Source organism: Catharus ustulatus, chromosome 4 (assembly GCF_009819885.2).
Source record: "Catharus ustulatus isolate bCatUst1 chromosome 4, bCatUst1.pri.v2, whole genome shotgun sequence".
Taxonomy (NCBI): domain Eukaryota; kingdom Metazoa; phylum Chordata; class Aves; order Passeriformes; family Turdidae; genus Catharus; species Catharus ustulatus.
This window is the reverse complement of record NC_046224.1, coordinates 69,490,082-69,496,385: the sequence shown is the minus strand read 5'-3', so window position 1 is coordinate 69,496,385 and position 6,304 is coordinate 69,490,082. Positions and strand designations below refer to the sequence as shown.

The 6,304-nt window shown below is 37.3% G+C and overlaps 1 long non-coding RNA gene across 1 annotated transcript; it reads left to right on the top strand.

Moving 5' to 3' along the window:
• The first annotated feature begins 2,527 nt into the window (after positions 1 to 2,527).
• Positions 2,528 to 4,868, top strand: LOC116995881. Its single transcript, XR_004417812.1, has 3 exons — positions 2,528 to 2,602; positions 4,342 to 4,471; positions 4,640 to 4,868. It is a non-coding gene; the product is annotated as an uncharacterized LOC116995881 (long non-coding RNA).
• Positions 4,869 to 6,304: the final 1,436 nt, after the last annotated feature.

The window sequence follows — 6,304 nt, the reverse complement described above, 5'->3', positions numbered from 1 at the left end:
TTGTTTATCTCAATATTACTTCTTTTTCTTTTGCTCATGAATGCTTTCTTAAAACTTTTGCTCTTTTTAAAATTGTTCTCAAGCAACTGAAGTCATGTGGAAAGCCTTTTTAACCTTTAATACCCGACTCTGTTTATTATACATATCTACTGGCATGGCAAATTCATGTTTATTGATACAAGGAATGCTGAATTCTAGCAAAAGTGAAGATTAACCTTTAAAATCCCATTCTGGCTTTCAGTAAGATGCTGAAATAGTGTCTTTATTAAACACATTAATGTTCAGACACTGATCTTTATAAAAATTATTGGAAACTCATTGACAGCTGAAGTTCACTTCTCTCTTCTGCAGTCCACTTAGATTTTGTCTTTTAATTTGATTCAGTTTCTTAGACACTGGAAATATTTTTAAATTCTAAAGTGATAAGTCTGATTCTGTTTTCTTTTTTCCTTCTCTTTTCTTTTTCTTTCTCTCTCTGTCCCTCTTTCTTTCTCTTTTAAAAGTTCTGTGTTGAGAAAAATACAAGTCAAGATCTAATAGAACTTTCTATAATTTTGAAAACTCTTAGTACTGCAATTTGTATGCAACCTTCAACTATAAAACTGCATTACTTGAAGAAATTATTTGCAAAAAAATTAACGTGCAAAATATAGCCATTAATGGATTTGGGTAGGAAATAATTAATGGTTTTAAAAGTATTAAGTTTTACTTTTTCAATTCTGATCAAAAACAGATATTTTGTTTGTTGTAATTGAGCAAGGAAAGTTTATTTTAAATTATAATATTCAGAGGTTCCCACAGGAAAGAAAAATATGTCCTGAATACGCCAGTAAAGCAATAATTATTCTTAAAAATTAAATATGTGTATTCATTCAATGGAACAGAGTACAAAAAGCACCTGTACAGATACGAAATCTTTGTCTTTCATTGTTAACTAACCTTGCCCCTTAAATTATGTGATCAGTTCTCTGCAGAAGAGCTGCACTGCCAGGACAATCCTTGGAACTCAGTGTAGAACTGTCCCCTAAGGATTTATTGGAGATGCACCCTCATGCCCAGTACAGCTCACTCTGAAAATGCCTCGAACTTGGGGAGCATAAAAGTCTCTTCCATCGATTTTTATGTTTTTCCTCACCTGTCCCTTAAATTTCCAGTTCTGTGTTACAGTTTTAAGTGCTTTCACACAGCTTTTAATTGACTTCAATGAATCTTGCTTAGAAATTGCTGTATAAATTTTTTTGAGAGCCCACTAAGCCAAGATCACACTTCTGAAATCGGCCAATATAAGGTACTTGGAAATACAGAATCTAAAAAATTCTAATGGCCAATTATGAGGCTAATTAAGTAACCAAATTTCACACTAAGTGCTTTCCTTATGTTTTAGAGTATGCCAGCATGGTGTTTAGCCTGTCATAATTTTTTTTAAAAAATATTTTCAATTGCAATATCTATATTCTGGTCACTTCTGTGAATCTTCATCCTTGTTGGTGTCCCAATAAAAGCTTTACTTGAATAGCATCCTAAAACAAGGACTTCCACAGGCTGATTGATTTAAAGTATTTCTTTGTAGAAGATATTACAATCTTGAATTGACACCTGTTAATAGCACTAGTGTGTCCAAGTGACATATAGCAGAAAAGAAATCACCTATGTAATTAATATTTTTTCATGTCCTTATAGATATAAAATCATATCTATACATTCTTACAGTCTTCATATACAATTTCTTCGTGTGTTCGATCACTTTTCTACTTGAGAGCACAAGTGCAGGAAACCAAACCCTCATCTTGTGCCAGATGCTGTTAACTTGTTCTGTAGAAGTTGTTGTTGCCAGTGAAAGATGCTTAGTTCTGAAAATGGGTTGGACTAGATGCTTTTTGTAAATGTAAGGTTGATTTCAGCAGCTCTGGCACCTTTAGGAGGCTGCTTTTCTTCAGGCAAAAATATCTGATTTCAAGTTTTTTGAAAGTAGCTCCTGGGGAATGAGGTGAAACATGCAAAGCAGGCAACCCTGGAGGCTGTGGTGTGTTGCAGTTGATATAAAAATACAGCTCCTTCCTGCCTTCCTTCTGCTGCCTCAATTACCAAAAACTGCTGGGGTTAGTGACACATTCCACACCTTTGGGGAAGCAAACCCTGGCAACACTTTTTATGTTCTCTGTTGGTTGCAAAAGTCTGGTAACACAGGATGAAGCATTTTTCATGTTGGCTGTGACCATGTTACACCCTGCTTGTGGCTTATTAAGAAGTGAAAATAATTTAGCCAAGACAGGTTGCCAGTGATTAACTTCTGCTTAAAGATTGACAGAATATATAAATGTGTATGTAAGACATGGAATGACAAGGAAAAAATGGAATTCATAATAGAGTAGTTCAGTGTATGGTAACTGAGAAGGATTTGTAGAATTGTCTAAAATTAAATAAATTAATATGTATGTATGTATGTATTTATTTGGAATACTGCACTGAAGAACCATTGCAGGAGCTCTTCCAGTACTTTCAGCCCTTTTTGTCTCTCCAGGTGACCAAGTCACGTATGCTGAGGTGAATGTGAGATGGAGATCTGACGGACCTGACAGCACACCTGGAATTCCACATTCAGGTATGACAACACCACAGGACACTTCTTCATGTGCTCTCATTATATTTCAGCAGAAAAACATAATCTTTTTCCAGAGTATGGGAGAGAGTAACTTTTGTCTTTGCTGCAGGTGATTTTAATCCATTTTTCCCTGCTCCCCACTCCTGAAGGATGCTCAGAGCATGCTTAAAATTAATTTTGCAATGGAGGCCCTTGAAAATTCTTTTGTTCATTTTAGCAACAATCTCCATATATTGTTCTTCACTTCTGAATGAACTTTGGGTGAATGAACAGGCCAACATTAGTATTTAAAGCAAGACTGAGTTACTCTTGGAAAGTAATAGCCAAAAAGAAAAAAATTCTGAACAGCTTTTTGACAATTCCAGAAAAATTGTCTGGCTTTTCTTAAGTTAAAATTTTAAGATTCTTTAAGCTGTTTCAGAGTGTGTAACCAGCCCTGAAAGAAAATTTTGTTCCACGAAGTGAAATAATATATTGGATATGAGTTTTGACTCTTGTGTATGAGGTGAAAATGAAGAAGAGAATATTGCATTCATGTGATGCATAAGAGCAATTAATATATGTATGGAAAAAAAGTTAGCTAGTGCAAACAAACATTTCCATTGGGGTTTAATTTGGCCTCACAACAAGGGAAAAGAAACTGAAAGCTTCAGATGGTTTCTCTGAATAAAAGTGGCAGTCAGGCAGACAAGGGAGTGGGACAGGTGGACACCTTGTTACCAAGACAAAACTAATTTACTGGCTTCATTGAAATGCCCTATGATTTTATCCCAGTGAATCCAGGCTTGGAATGTAGCATGGAAAGTGTTGTCAGTAATGCAGTTTTGATACACTGACCTGTCTGCTTTTTGGCTCCTTTTTACATCCCAGTCCTCAATTTCTCCCTTCCTTTCTCTGATTCTGGCTGCACCATCCAGGTTTTTAGAATTTTATTCAAGGAATATCAAAATCCATATATGCTCTACATATGGATAAATGCTGCTGTTTTTTCTGATTCTTGTTTAGGTTGGGGAGCAGTTTAAACGGAAAAGCACTAAGGAATGGGGATCAAATGAACACAGTGATTCTAGCCAGGATTAAAGTTGGTGGAGAAAATGATGGAGGCAGAGATTTAAAGACCAATTAAGCAAGTGTGTTTTTGTGTTTAAAATTATGGTAATGTGGGAAGAGACTCCAGAATTTCAAATTGCAATAATTTCAGGACTATAAGGCACACCGGAATATAAGGTGCACTTCCAGGTTTCCACCAAAATTTTAGTCAGAAGGGTGCGCCTTATAGTCGTGAAATTACTGTACCTATAAAATCTTTTTTTAAAGCCTGAATGGGACCTGCAAACTTCCCTTGTGGGTCTTCAGTTGTGTAACCAGAGAAAATTAACACAGGGCAGCAGAACCACTTCAAGCCATTTTCCAAGGAAAAGGCAGGACATATTCCAGTGGGAAGCACTGGCAGTGCTGTGTGTGCACGTGGAGAATACTGGCATAGCAGTGCTGGCAAAGCTGTGCTCTGCCACCAAAGGCAAGAGGTTGCATCTTTAGGTTTCTTCTCAACAGCTGTGATGATAAAATTTAGGACTGGCCAGGAAAAGCTATCTTCTGACCCTGAAAGTGTGATTTTAATAGTTACACATAGGTTTGTATACATACAAACCTATATAGATACACAGGTGCTGTACCTATAGCAGGAGCACAATGATTTCTCATATTCCCACCCCTGTCCCTTGTCCCTTTTTTGGCAGTGACCTGCTTGGAGAACAATCCCTGGTGTTACGTTGTCTTTGCCCTGATCTTCTGTGCTGTGGTTCTGCTTCTCACAGTCATCCTGCTGGCAGTGAAATGTTACAGCCGCTGAGCCTGCTGCCACACAGGGTAAGCCCTTCCCAGCCCTGCTGGATTTCCATACAACACCTTGGCATTCTGCAAGGAAGCTCCCAAATCCAAGGCTGGTATTTTTAGGCAGCCCTGATAACACTCCCAGCAGGTTGAGCTTCAGTGAGGTGCTCACATTCTAGCGGCTTTTGTCTCTTTTGTTTCCAGATAAGTCAGCACAGGAAGGTTTTGCTTCTTCAACGATATGGGACGTAGTGCTTGTTTTATTTGACATCATTTTGGCTGAAGAGACAAAATGAAGACATGCCATCAGTCTGATCACTCCAGCAATGTCATCCCAGATCTCTGTTAAACCTCTAACCTCTCCATAGGTGGACAAAACAGATATTAATTTTATTTGGAATTTCCTTAATTCTGTAATACCAGCAACCATCCACTATATCAGTGCATGTATCAAGACATGGGCTCAAGCTCCTGCATCAAAAGGTGGATTTGGGCCTAGGTTAGGTGGAGACATACTTTTAGTTCACATCTGACTTGATTCTGCATTGATGTGGAATACAGATAAGCTTTTGGATTACATGCCAGTACAAAAACTCATGGACAAAACATGGAATGTGAAAGGTTGCACTGAGCTTTTTTATAAAGCCTGGGCTTTATAAACTTAATTTTTCTTCTGACAGCCTTTAGTTGGATTTGCATGAAAGGGATATTGAAGATTCAAGAAATGAAATATTGTTAGCAGGGAAGTCTCAGTTTCATCTCCTCATTGGCTTGAATTAAATTATTCTGCTGCACTTGTCCAGAAGAGCATCTCACAATATACTGCTTCTGTCTTGGGGTAGTAACTGATTTTTGTATTTGTTTGGGTTTTTTTTTTTTTTCCCACGTGTCATAGTTTCAGTTAAAACTGAGTCCCCACTAGAACTGAGGCACCTCAAGTTCAAATGCATTTGTTTGTAATTATGACCTTATTGTCTGATTTTATATTCTTTTTGGATCTTACCCATTTTCTTCTTTGTGACAGACTGCAGAGGATTTGCAGACCCAGAGTAGTAGGAGTCTGTAGAGCAAATATTTCTAGAATATTTCTTGTAATCAAAAGTTACCTGTACTTCAGATGTTGCTGCTGTTGGGAATGTACCCCATCTTTATAATATATTTATGCACAGAAATCAATAAAGGGATTCAGTAAAGCACTTTTGTTTTGGTTGGTTGGTTTGTTTTCCTCCAGTTTTCTATTAGTCAGACTAGAGGAAAAATAACATTTAGGATATGTATGAGTGTCAGTTTTTGTGGGGTAGCCTGTTTATGGCACACCTGTTCCATAGATCTTGCTACTTACCCTTTTTTTTTTTCAGACTTACCCTTGCCCTCCCATCTTCAAGATAAAAAGGTAGCACATAAAACCCAAAAAACCAGAAATTAGACTCAAGACAAAATCATGAGACTGGACTGGATTTGGTAATATTAGAATATTAGAAGTACAAGATGGGCAGTAGAAGACAGTGCAAGGTCAGGGTAACATAAGACAACCAGTGAGGTGTCAGAAGCAAATATGCCAATATTACTTTAAATAATCTTACAATTTTTAATAGTTGAATACAACTCTGTCTCAGAGTTGTAGGAAGAGGAAGGCTACATGGCTGGTATTTCCAGGGAGGTCCATTTCTTTTACTCTTCAGCTTGCAAATGTCTTCAGCCACAGCCTCACATGTCCCCCGGGTCATACACCCCTCAGATTTCTGCAGTGTGTGAAGGGGGAAAACTTAATTGATTTTATGATAATTTCCTGGACATTGGCTCTGTAGCCTATTCCTTTGTGAAGTATAAGGAGAGACAGGAAAAAAAGACTTTTATTGTTTAAAAAAA